This window comes from Globicephala melas, chromosome 3, assembly GCF_963455315.2.
Source record: "Globicephala melas chromosome 3, mGloMel1.2, whole genome shotgun sequence".
Taxonomy (NCBI): Eukaryota; Metazoa; Chordata; class Mammalia; order Artiodactyla; family Delphinidae; genus Globicephala; species Globicephala melas.
Genome location: NC_083316.1, coordinates 94,356,639 through 94,370,161, shown reverse-complemented (window position 1 = coordinate 94,370,161; position 13,523 = coordinate 94,356,639). Strand labels below are relative to the sequence as shown.

The 13,523-nt window shown below is 42.6% G+C and overlaps 1 protein-coding gene across 2 annotated transcripts in view; it reads left to right on the top strand.

Moving 5' to 3' along the window:
• The first annotated feature begins 682 nt into the window (after window positions 1–682).
• Window positions 683–13,523, top strand: part of TICAM2 (TIR domain containing adaptor molecule 2) — a 28,967-nt gene continuing 16,126 nt past the window's right edge. The window contains exon 1 of one of the 2 annotated variants that reach the window (XM_030869846.3): window positions 683–737. The gene's annotated coding sequence lies outside the window, so the exon portion shown is untranslated. The remainder of the gene's footprint in view (window positions 738–13,523) is intronic. The other variant, XR_011377329.1, reaches the window with a different exon arrangement.

Genomic DNA, 13,523 nt, shown 5'->3' with positions numbered 1-13,523 from the left:
GGCTTTTGGTTGGTGTTGAGAGTGGGGAGGTACTGATACGCCACCACCCCCAACCAGGGATGTGGTTGACTGCAGCAGTAGTCCGTGAGAGAACCCCAAAGAGAAAGGAAGGGCCAAGGGACCAACTTGGAGGGCCCGGAGAGTCGCTGTACCTCGGGAAAGGTCTTAGAGGGTTTGTTTGGGTGAGACTGGCTGTTTCCTCCCTTTAGAGTCTAGGGGCTTCTGTTGGGCGCCCCGGGCTCCGCTGCAGGCTCAATGCTGGGCGCGCTAGGTAGGCGCGGAAGCAGCGAATGCAGCTCCCAAGCCCGCACTCACGTCTGTAAGGAACAGACAGCTGAGTCCCTTTCCTTCCTGGCCTCCAAGGCGGGCCTCAAGGGACATTAAAAAAAAAGAGAGAAAACAAAATGCAGCGCAGGGACAATTATCCTGCGCGAGTTCCCCTCCTCCGCCCTCCCGGGCTCTCCTTCCCGCCGCCCAGAGACTTTCAGCCTCGTAAAACCCGTACTCCCTCCGGCGGGGCCGGCCTTGAAGGGTTAAGTGGCGGCGCGTCCCCGTGGGGAGGGGACTCGGCGGCCCCCTGACTTCCGCGCGGCGCGGGGCCGCGGGCGTGGGGCGGGGTCTGCGGCGCGTAGTGGGCGGGCCGCCTCGCCTTCCCGACGCCCACGGGAAGTCCCGCAGCGCTCGGCGGGCGAGGAGGACGGAGCCACGGCGGAGCTGCTGCGCCGCCCGCCTCCCCGGCAAGTAGCGGGCGTCCGGGCGGGTGGGCTGGGGGCCGGGCAGGCGTGGGGGTGGGCGAGCCGGCCGTCCTTCCAGCAGAGTTGCCTCGCTCTGAAGGGAGCACACCCGCCAACTCTCTGCCTGTCTTTTAAGTTTCATTTTGATTAGGAAACCTATCTTTTAAAGAAACCTCAGAACTCTAAGCAAAGAGCCCAGCGTCTCAGAGGGCTTAAAGGTTCTGTGGGAGCCTCCTCCAGGCACACTTGAGCCAGTGCAGAAAGTTTTGGTTTTGGTTTGCTGATTTGGGATCTTGTCCCAAAGCTAATTTGGCTAAAAATAATTTGGGCTGGCAGCTGTGAGCTCGTTTTCAGAATTTTGTTAGTTAGGACCTCTCCAGTTTTTCATGGCAGTAAACTTTGGTTTTAAAAGTCTTTAAAAATAATCTTAAATAGTGCGTTGGTTATAAATAGAGATAAGCAACTCCATTTTATATCTCACTGAAATCAGAAAGTAGATGGTCATATATAGAATAATGCCTTACATTCTCCTGAAACAAAGTAAATGTTACTCAGAGTTCCAGCTGTATGTTTGGATGTCTTGCACCTCATCTGTTGAATCATTGGCTCCCTGTGGTATTTTTAAATTTATTCGTTTAACAAATACCTGCTGATAAATAACTCGCCTTTAAATAATCCCCACTAGACCAAACGTCTCCTCCTAGGTCCCACCCATTTCTTTGCTCCCTTTTACTTAAAAAGACAAAACAAAGAAAGAAAAGAAAGAGAATGAGAAAAAGCTCTTTGAAAGACTTGCCTCTAAGCCTTTATTTCTCCTCCTCCTGTTTCCTCCTCCACACTCTCATCTCAGGCTTTTTGTCTCCATCACCCCTATGTCACTTGTGAAATCCAGTGTCTGTGTACATTTCCACTTCCTGTGACACAGTTGTTCGCTCCCTCCTCCTTGATATTTTTTCTGCATTTGGCTTCCAGGTCACCACCACCTTCTTCTGCATTTCCTTTCACCTCACTGGTCACTCTTTCTGTGTCTCCAGGCTTTTCTTCTTTTCTCAACCACTGTTAGACTGCCACAGTGCTTGGTTCTTGGCCATATTCTCTTTTGAGCCATAACTTTCTCCCAAGGCAATTTCTATCCCAAGCCATATTTCATGCCTATAAATAACATCTATAAGCTGATGACTTCCAAATTTTTCTTTCTAGTTTTACTTCTGTCCTGAGCTCTAGACGCATGTGTTTAGCTATTTGCTCAACGTCTCCACTAGGAAGTCTGATCAGCATTTAAATGTAGTATGTCCAAACAGAATTACTGATACACACCCACCCAGTCCTCTTCTGTTTGCCCCTCACTTACCTTCCTTATCACAGGAAATGTTACTGCCATTCAGTGAGGCTGAAACTCTAGGGATCATCATCGACTCCTCTTTTCAGCTCTGACCGCACATCCAAGCATCCAGCAAACTCTGTTGACTCTACCTTGAAAACATAGCTCAATTTCGACCACGTATTATGTGCCCTCTCTTAACACAAACCACAATTCTCTTTTACTGGACGACTGTGAAGACTCTGATTTGGCCTTCCAGCTTCTACCCTTGCTTCTCTATAGTGTTTCTCCAAACAGCAGTGGTTTTTTAAAAATATCTAATCAGAACTTTCACGTCCCTTCAAAACCTGGTGGCTTCTTATCAGAATCATAAAAACCAAATTCTTACCATGGCTCAAAGCCCTGTGTCATCTTACCCCTGACTGATTCCCTGGTCTTATCTTCTGCTTCCCACCTGCCTCCCCCCGCCCCGCCCCCGGCCCCGACCTCTCAGCTGGAGTGGCTCTGATCTTGCTCCTGTTCTCCTTGCCTGCAGCAGGCCTCTGCTAGGCCATCGCAGGCTGTACACCTTCACTTTCCTCACTCCCCTGTTCACATACTGTCTCAGGGGTTACTGCCTTAGTCCTGGTAACATCTTCTTGTCACTGATCCTCTGGGTTGGTGGCTGTTAGATACTGAGCGCTGTTCTCTAATATTCCACGAAGCTTATGGCACCGTTAAATCCTTATTGGTTGCTAGGACTCTCTAATATTGAAAGTGCACAAGCAGCTTTCTCTTGAGTCTCACTTTGATAAAATGTGCAAGTTTGCCCTTACCGTCTGTGTTTTTATAAAATGTTGTTCCTGGTTTGGAGAAGGTTTGCCCTTTAAGGCTAGTTCTCATTCTTAAATATAGAAAATGAAAGGAAAATACTCTGTTTACTGGAAGGAATATGCAATATTTTTTTTCAGTTCCTTTGCTTCAGTGGGAAGCAGTAGTCTCTGATTCAGAGCGTTGTTGAGTGGTACCAGAAACAGGTAGTTTTAATGGGAAGAAGAAAAATGAAGGCACTTGTGCAGAGAATATTATACACGTCTTTAAGTTGTGTAGTGACTGAGCCAGTGTCAGAATAACAAGATTCATAGCAAGATTCAGTTCTCTTTTTAAAATATGTGGGAATGGAAATGAAAAACAATATTTTCATCTTCACGGAAAGCTGTTGGGGAATAAAAGACCGTTTAATTTACATAATGTTTATTTGTCATTTTAATCCCAAGCAACTAGTTCTGTGATGTTACCAGTAGAATAGGTACTATTAGGCTGGCCAAAAAGTTTACAGAAAAACCTGAATGAACTTTTTGGCCAACCCAATACCTTCCTCTCTTTTAAAAGAACAGAAAAACATTTTTTTTTCTCATTTCAGATTTGGGATTTCAGATGCTTGAATAAACATATATAATAGAAGATTAAATAAAATTTTAAAATAAAGGGATTTGGAATATGGAACAAAGAATAGGAGGGTTAAAGGAAAGCCATGAGGAAAATCATGATCAGATCTCCTGCCCCAAGCTTCTGTATGTTGATTAGACAGCACTCATCGACCTGGACCTTCCTAGCAGCTGAGAAAAGAGACAGGCTCCACAGGTGAAAAAGACGGTGCCCAGGGGAAGACCAGTTTGTGTATTTTTGTTTTTCTACCTGATAGAAGCAATTTTTTAAAAATTAATTAAACATTTACTTGCTCAAGGACCTGTTTTAGGTACTGTGGAGATGAATATTCTGCCTTCCAGTATGTGTAATTAAGTAAGATATTGGAGGACCCCTGTTGGGTTTAGAGTTAGCAAATCCAGACTATTGGAAAATTTTCATGTAGATTAAAAAAAAACAAAAACAGGAGATCAAACAGTTAAACCTGGAGGTGAGCTCAACCTATCCAAAATGTGCAGATATGACACATAAGGTATATACTATTTGAGGCATTAAGTGAATGTGACCTCTATTTAAAAACACAAAATCTAGAGAATAATGTATTTACTAAAAAATCTTCTTTTTTCCAGATTACATTATCATCGTAGAAAAAGGGTGTATAGATATAGATACATGTACATTCACACATCTACCATACACAGCTAACCAATGTTAACTTTTTGGTATACTTCATTCCAATCTATTTTCTCTATAGTTTGTTTTTACAAAGTTTTGCAGTATATTTTATTTTATAGTCTGTTTTTTCCACTTATTGTTATGGAAGCATTTTCTCATGTCGTTAAAATAATTCGTAACATTCGTAAACATTTTGATGATTTAATAGGGTTCAACCATATGAATAATATGACATAGTTTATGTTGCCATTCCCTACTTTTTGAACATTTTGATTGTGTACCTCCAATAGAATGTTGGCTAGCCTATGATACTATGTACAAGTTCTCTAATAAGAAAATATAGTCATGTAACTCATACTTCAGAATTGCAATAAAATGTTTCCATAGATCCTGTGACCGGAGAAAGCTGAGCAAGTTTGAGAAACAAAAAAACACACACATAGGGAACTGGGGGAGCAGAGGGAGGAAAAGCACGAGATAAGCTTGGAGCTGAAGGAGCCAGATCATGCAGGGCATCCTTGCCATATTAAGAAATTTTGATTCTAAGAGCAGTAGGAACCCATTGCAGGGGTGTAAATGGTAGTAATTTGATCAGTTGTATGTACTTAAAAAGATCGTTGTGGCTGCTGAGTGGAGAATGGATTAGACTGACCAAGAGTGGCTGTAGGAGACCGATTAGGAAGGAGCAGTGTAGTAGACTAGGGGAGAGATGTTGATCTAGAGTGAAAATGCAGTGGGGAGGGAAGCGGAACATTTTGAGATGTGTCTTACGGGTTGGCTTGCTGACAGCTTGGAAGTGAAAGTGTAGGAGTGGAAGGGGAAAGTGTCAGTGATGCCTGAGGTTTCTGGCTGTTGTAACTGGGCAGATGATGGCGCCATTTTCCATGGTGGAGAAGTCTGGGAAAATGAGGTGGAAGCTACCTCCCAGGCCAGCAAGGAAGACAAGTTAAAAGTGCTGTACGACACATATTATAAGAACTATGAGCAAGATATTATGGGCAGCCGGAGGAGGAGTACTTAACCTGGAGATCAAAGGAAAAGCATTCTGCCAAATATGACCCTTGAGCTGTATCTTGAAATGAATGTACCATATTTATATTCACACAGTTTTAAAAAATGTAACGTAATTGCTCATTAAAAAATCCATACATTTGGATAGAATGGTCCCTATTCTGATTGAGTCAATAATTTATATGCTAGGGATGATAAAGAGCTATCTGTTCAGCTATCTCTCAACTTGAAAAACTGTTAGGTCTCATATTTGGAATTGTCTAATTTCATTCATTCATTCAGAAGGTATTGTTGAATGCTGGCTATGTGCAAGACTCTGGAGATACAGTGACAAGCAAGACAGATTTGGTGTTAATTCTGATAGAGTTTACAGTCTAATGGGAAAGATGAGAAACTAAGCAGATACTCAAACATGTAATTAATTGTAGTGTGACTAGAGCCATGAAGGGAAGATATAGGGTTTTAGACTCCTACAGATCCTTAACATTTCTAATGCAGGCTTTGGTACCTAAAATGAAAAACACAGGCACTAGCTTAGTTAGACTGTAAGTGTCAATGGGTAGTATTTGATAATTAATCCTTTCCTTTATACTGGGCCTTTGCTATCCTTATGGATTCTGTGCAAGTCCCAAAGGAAGAAAATCAATAAATGACAGCTGACTCTCAATAATGTTATTTCAATAAAGAACAGGTGGATTCAAATTCTACCCATCCTATTCCTGAAGATATTGATCACCCTAGTTGGGATTTTATTTTAATAAAATATTTCCAGTGTGAAGAAGTCTGAAAGAAAAGTCTACACGTTCCTTGTCTGGCTGGCTCAGGTCTATTCTGTTGGGTCCTGACAATAAATACCACGGGCGATACAGGCCACACGGCTCCTGTTGGAATTCTTCAACTCTGCCTCTGTAGCACAGAAATGAATAGGCATGGCTGTCTTCCAGTAAAACTTTACTTATAAAAACAGGTGGCACACCATGTTTTGCTGCTGACCTGCTGTAGATCCCTGGCCTGGATTTGGATGTTGTATCAATCATAGTTTTGTTGCAGAGAACAGAGTCTACTATAGCTAGTTGAAGCAGGAAAGTGTGCATTAGAGGATATTACAAAATGTACAGTATCACTGGGTAAGTTGAAGAGCTAGAGTCCAGGTTGAGTTTCTAGGAATACCTCAGACCACCACCTACCGTACGGGTGTAGTGGCGCTGGAGCTTTTTAAAATTTATTTATTTATTTTTGGCTGCGTTGGGTCTTCGTTGCTGCGCGCGGGCTTTCTCTAGTTGCGGCAAGTGGGGGCTACTCTTTGTCACGGTGCGCGGGCTTCTCATTGCGGTGGCTTCTCCTGTTGTGGAGCACGGGCTCTAGGCACACGGGCTTCAGTAGTTGCGGCATGGGGACTCAGTAGTTGTGGTGCGTGGGCTCTAGAGTGCAGGCTCAGTTGCTCCGCGGCATGTGGGATCTTCCCGGGACCAGGGCTTGAACCCATGCCCCCTGCATTGGCAGACGGATTCTTAACCACTGCGCCACCAGGGAAGTCCGGAGCTGGAGCTTTTGCCACAACCATGAAACCTCCCGCCCGATCAGCAAGCTGCCAGCTCTGAATCACACCAACTCTGCTAGAGCCTTAACCAGCAAAGTCACTGCCTCATGCTCTGCCTCCCTTCATATTTAACTCACACTAGTAAGTACATCTGATTGGCAGAACTTAAATTACATCCAGAACCCTAGCTTCAAGGAAGTCTAGGAAATAGAGCTTTTAGTACTTGTGGCACAGGAAGTACAGGGAGGTTCACTAAAAGGAAGTTGGAATAAGTTTTGGGTGAGCAAATCTGCAGGACCTGTTACAGAACGCCCCTTTGGCTACTTAATATCCATACCTTCCCTTCTTTCCATACCTAAACCTCCAGCAAGAAATGTGCTCTCTTACAATATAATGCAGCCATCCCTGATTTTAAAAAAAGCAAAGAGCACTCACCTTCTCCCAAGAAGCTAAAACCCAAAGTTCTGTAGGTCACCACATCATCTGCAGTATTCATCACAGACATTACCCCGGGACCTAGCACCCTCAGGAGTTAGGTGGCCTCTCTCCTCTCCCAGGGAAAGGGGGAGTAGGAGAGAGAGCTGCCCAGTGACCAAGAGGAGAACAGCTCAGCTCTAAGAAGCTCCCATCCATACTTTTCATCCTTTCTCTCTACTAGCCAGTTCCCTCCGTTTCCAAGCATTCCGAGTTTCTCCTCTCTTCATGCAATCCTCTCCCCACCCTATGTTCGTTTGTAGCTGTTGGCTTCTTTCCTTCTTAGCTAAGCTTTCCCCTCCCCCGCCCCCTCATCCTCTAGACTCTTGAGCATACTGGTGACTCCCACCATCCCCTGTAACTGCTCCGGTGAACCTCAAGGGGCTCAATGCCTTGGACGCCGACCGCTGCTCGAGGTACTCTCCTGCCTTGGCTTCCGGATTCTGTGCCTGATTTTCCTGCTGCTCGGGTGCCACTCCTCCCTCTCCTTTATGGGTCCCCCTCCTCCAGGTGCCCCTCAGGCATTGATTCTGTCTTCAGCTCTCTTCTTTCTCTTTTCTTTCTACTTGTTTTCAGTTATTCACAGATTTGAGCTAGTGTCAAGGTTTTATCTCCCATCAAGATGCTCTCCTCAGCCTCGGACCTACATGTGTAAGTACCTATTGGACAGCTCCTCTTCCAGGTCACAGGCACCCTAAGCTCCCTGTGTCCCAAACTGGATTAACTGGTCAGCTACATCCAGCCCCCACACCCTGCTTGTCTCAGCAAATGACTCAGTGAATGTAACAAGGCGTAGACTTGGGAAGCATACTTAATCCTTCTTTCTTTGTCACCCTCCCAACCCCTGGCACCTCCTACATATCTTCATCTCCACCATACCTTCCTCAGTTCAGGGCTCTGCTTTCTCATCTAGGTTACTGTGACAGCCTCTCAACTGATTGTTCTCCCCATCCCGGGCCTTACAGTCCTTAAGCCTAGTCTCCTTACTCTTGTCTAAAACAAGTCAGATCGTGTCACTCCCCTGCTTAATACCCACCAGGGGCTCTCTGTCTGCCAACACGATCAGGTTCAAAGTCCTGAACCAAGTAAACTAGGTTCCTTACTCACTCTAATCCTTTTTATCTCTCCATCCTTATCTCTCACCACTATCCTCTCCTCTCACACCCCTGCATATTTGGACTTGAGCCATCTAAACACCTGGTGCAAAATGATCCTAATACACTGTGCCCTCTGGTGCTTCAGTGTTTTTTTTTTTTGCAAGTGCCGCTCCCGCTGCCTGGAAACCGTCCGCCTCTCGGCCTTACTGATGCAGTGCTCCCCACTGCGTGTCCATCCTGAGTGCTCTGGTAGCACCTGTTATTTGAAGGAAGCAGCAGTGCAATGAGTCCTAATCATCTGCTTATCCTGGGTCCACATCCCGAAAACCCAGCAGGTCTTGGTGCAGAGTACGTTTTCGACAACCCTTATTAATAATGACAAAACCTATTTATTAATTGAATTAAGGGAAACTATTAATTTTGTATGTATTTCCCACAAGATGGTGCTATTCAGATAGGAAAGACAACTGAAGAGTTCTCCAGGGCTAAAGGATCCAAGTACTAGATGCCTAAATGTTCGTTAAATGTGTGAAATTTCAGAGGCAGTGATTTAAACACATAAGCTTTTTCTGTGGTAAATGCATGGACAGGTTGAAAATGGTTTATGCATATGTATTTTATTATCAAATTATTACTGATCATTGTTTTACTTAACTGCTTTTTGGGAGCCTCTCTTCCCAAGTGGTCAAAATTTTTTTTAAATGGAAACAGTAACTCTTAATTCTAGGGCAACAAACTTTTAAGGAGGGCTGTATTTGGGTTTTTCAGAGATACAGGACCAGTAGGTTTTATAGAGAGAGAGGGAGGGAGGGTGGGAGATTCATTTTAAGGAATTGGCTCATGTGACTGGCGGGGCTGGCAGGTCCCAAATCTGCAGGGCTAGAAACAGACAGGAGGTGACTGCAGTCTTGAGTCTGAAGGCTGGAAACTCAGGTGGAGTTTCTATGTTGCCATCCCAAGGCAGAATTCCTTCTTCTTTGAGGAACCTCAGTATTGCTCTGGCCTTCACTTATTGAGTAAGTTCCACCCACACTATGGAGGGTAATCTTTACTCAACGTCTACTGCTTTATTTATTTAAAAAAATAGAAATATAGTTGATTAATACAATATTATATTAGTTTCAGGTATACAGCAGAGTGATTCATTATTTTTACAGTTAAAGTCTACTGCTTTAAGTGTCAGTCTCACCTAAAAAATACCTTCAGAGCGACATCTGGACTGGTGTTTGGCCAAACAACTAGACACCATAGCCTAGCCCAGCTGACACATACAGTTGACTCTCACAAAGGTCTTGGTGAGGAAAGTAAACTTTGTATGAAAGAGAAATTCACACTGAAGTTTCAGTTTTTAGTTTGGGACAGGGGAGAGAGGGCTGATGGCTGTAACCACCCTGAGGAACCTCCTGGGAAATTTCTGCATGGAGAGGGGCTGTCCTGGGATAGGACCCAACGGGTGCTGCCCTCACTCTTCTCCAGCCACAGAAGTCTTCTGCTGGGAGCAAGAGTACACACAGACACTAATCGGCATTGGGTGGGGCTGAGGAAGAATAATAACCTTGTGGACATGGTAATCTCACCTCAGTAGCCTCCATCCTGTATCATTTATACTGCAAAATGAGATTGAGGTTTGGGGCAGTCCTAAGGAAGGGGTTTTGCTTCCTCTTTTACTGAGAACAATGAAACAGTCAAAGGGAACTTCTGCAGGTGTCCTCTGCCACACCGACTCACCCCCCTGTAGGCACACAGCTTAGTTCTGCCTTCTCTTATTGCTACTAAAGTGAAACCGTAAAGTTTTCTTTAGCTTCTTTGTTATGTATTTAATAACAATATTAACTGCTGACATTTATGGAGCACTCTTCTAAGCCATTTGATCTTTGTAAAAACCTTAAAGGTAGGTATTATAATTATCACCATTTTACACATGATGAAATCAAACGCAGAGATACACGTACAGTAATTTGTACAAAGTCTTGCAGTTTTTTTTATAGTAGGGCTGGGATTTACATTCAGGCAGTCTGATTCCAGAGCACGTAGTCTTAATGAGAATGGAATTTTTTATTTGTCTCTTGCATGCTCTGATTCTTCTTCTTTCTTATTTCCTGTAACATATGTGCGCACTTGCCCAGTGTGCATATATGCCGTGCTGTTCTTTTCATCTTACTCCTATTGAATGTGGGGGGATTCCTTTGGCACCTTTGTTTGCCTAGATATAGAGTGAATACATTCTGGACTCTTTCCTTCTTATCCTGGACCTGTTGATCTTCCCTTCAGAACTTCAGTTTTAGGGCTCCATTCTGATGGGTTGTATCTTTCCACATTTCTGTTGCCCTGAAGGGATGTGATTAGCTCAGTTGGGCTGTGGTCAATAGTAATTGGTAGTTTTGGTCTTAGATCTTTTCTGGGGCAAGGGATGGAGGTGGAGGTGTCATTCTGTCAAGTGAAAAGCAAAACCAAACCGGAAAAGGTTCAGTCTTACAGAGAGCGATTTGGCCAAATCTATCACTATGACAAATGCATTTGTCCTTTGATACAGAAATTCTGTTTAGGGCAATTATTCTGCAGATGACCGTGCACATAAATGACCTTTGTACAAAGTTATTCATTGCCGCATTGTTCATGATAGTAGTAGACTGGAAACAAATCACATACTGAAGAACGGGACAGTTATGGTACATTCACATGCTACGAGATTATGTAAATAAGAGGAGGTTCTCCGTGTGCTGATATGGAAGGCTCTGAAGTTATATTACTAAGGGAAAAAGCCATCTACTGTCTATCTGTCTATCTACTTACCTACCTACTGCTGTTTGGCAGTGTATGTGTATATATACATTAATACTTTTTTTAAAAAAAGGAAAGAAAAAATATATGTATTCATGAGGAAATATTGGAAGGATATAGGAAAAACTAATAAAAGCGGTCACCAGTAAGAGGCCATGGGGGCAACAGGATGGATGGGAAAGACAAGGATGGGAGTGGGACTTTTCAATATAAATATTTTCAAAGTTTACCCTTCTAAAAAAGTAAATAAAAAAATGTACACACACACACACGTTTTTATTCCTGTGAACAGTGATCCTGTGTGCCTCTCCCTTGCAGCCACCTTCACTCTCCTCCCGCTTAGATGAGGGGAAGGAGCTGAAATCTCAGTGTTTTAACCCTGATGCTAACTGTCCCTGTTGGAGGAGGAGGACATTGAAGAGGCTTTGCAGGATTCTCTGTGCCACCCTTCTCCCCTCCCCTATTTCTTTCTGCGTTCCCTGCCTTCCTTCTGTTCTCTTTGTTGATGGAGTTAATTAGCTCAGGGTGAGCACAGTCAGGTTCTCCACGCTTCCTTCCAGCCTTGAGAACCCCTGTGAAGAATCTGGACCACTTCCCCATCTCTGACTCATGTGGTGGTGGGAAAGGTAGATCTCCAGCGCAGAACTTCCCGCATCTTTTCCCCTTGGCTAACTCCTTACTCTCCTCTCCAAATTAGAAGGTTATGGTGAAGTTTTCAGACATTGTCACTAATTTTCTTCTCGCTGGTCTGCTTCGGGTGGGGGGTGGGGGTGGGCAGGAGTGCTTGGGAGTTGGAACAGCACATTGTAGATTTCTGGAGTATTTTGCTGTTTTTTGCTGAACAGTGTTTAAGAAAAATGAGATGTAAAATTGTAATTTTTATTCATAATGTAATTCTTTGGTTGTTTATTTTTATTTATCTCAAAAGATTCTGTGTTCTGACTCAACACACCATTTTACCTTAGAAATTTTCAACACTTTTTAGTGAAAATCTTTTATATTACTTCACATGCACTCATCTGCAGCAACTAGTGATTAAGATAATGAAGTTAAGTTGGTTTAACAAACCTATCTCAACGAATAAGTGAAGATCATTTTAATTGATGCTTTAATAGATTTCTCTGGATAGTTTTTTTTTTTAAATTCAGGGGAAACTTCTTTCGCAATTCTGCATGGTAAAACTTTTTTCATGATACAATAAAAAAGTCAGCAGTTAATCCTAACCAGTGAAGAGAGTCTGAGTTCATTTAGGTTTATTAATTGGGATATTAATAGCATTGGAGGGTTGTCATGCCTTAGACTACCACTTGGTGGCTGGCACAGTATACTGTGGATCAGAACCTGAAGTACAGACAGAATAAATGACAGGCAATAGCCAGCAATTCCTTCACTATTCAGAGGCAGTAGCAAACCCTTTCACTCCATATATACATTAGAAAAAAATTCTGTGTTTTTCCTTGTTTTTTCTTCCCATAACAGTTTTTCACCATTTTTGCTGAATGGTTTCTTCTAAACCTGAAATATTTTGGTATATGTAGCTATGTTACTTAGGTCATAATGAATAAAATTCTGATTTCTTCTTGAACTCTGGTCTTTGCCAACGAACAATAAATAAAAATGCTTTAGAATATAGCCTATGGGCCCATAGTTTGAAAACATGGAATTTATAATTATCTATTCTAAATTTTCTGTCTTTTGATAAAAAAGAACCCCCCTTGAAACTGCCTGTTTGGGGGTTATATTAACAACACTGCCAACATTATCTGAAGATTTATTTAAATTAGATTTACATGGAGTACCTTTCTTTCACAGCTGATCTAATTCTTACACTCTGAATTTAGGATCTTTAAAATAAAAGAACAAGTATAGACTACAGTGATTATTTGTTAATTTCACTGGTGAAAATCACAAGGCTTTGTTTCCAGATTTCACTTCCAAACCAAGATGTTAATTTCTCCCTAGGTGAATAAATGTTTTCTTAAGTATTCCCAAGATTAGCTGGAAAATATATTCCTTACTTTTCACAATCCTTATTACAGTTTCTGCACGAGCCCCACTACAACATGGCCTGATCCTAGACAAACAAAAAGGCTCTGAACCCATGAATTCTGGGCAACAAGTCATTTGACATTTCAGATCTTCTCTTTGTTCTGAGTCAGTAGAGCTGCCTGCTAGCCACCTTTAGGATATTTGTATTCTGTTTTGTATTTGTGTTTGATACAAAAACAAATTTTGTGTTTAATGTTGGAATATTTGGTTTCTTTAGGTTTTCCTGTTTCTAGCTTACACAGTAATTTGGTTATGGAGAAGTTGGATTTAAACTCCATATGGGTAGAGTTGATATGGTACCTTTTCTCTAAAATACCAAAGTAATTTATTTTAATTTGGAGGTTTATAGTGTGGTTATAATACGATTTAAAATTTCCAAATGTCTCCTGTTATATTAAACTGGACCCTCTGTTTAACTTACCTTTGACTACCTG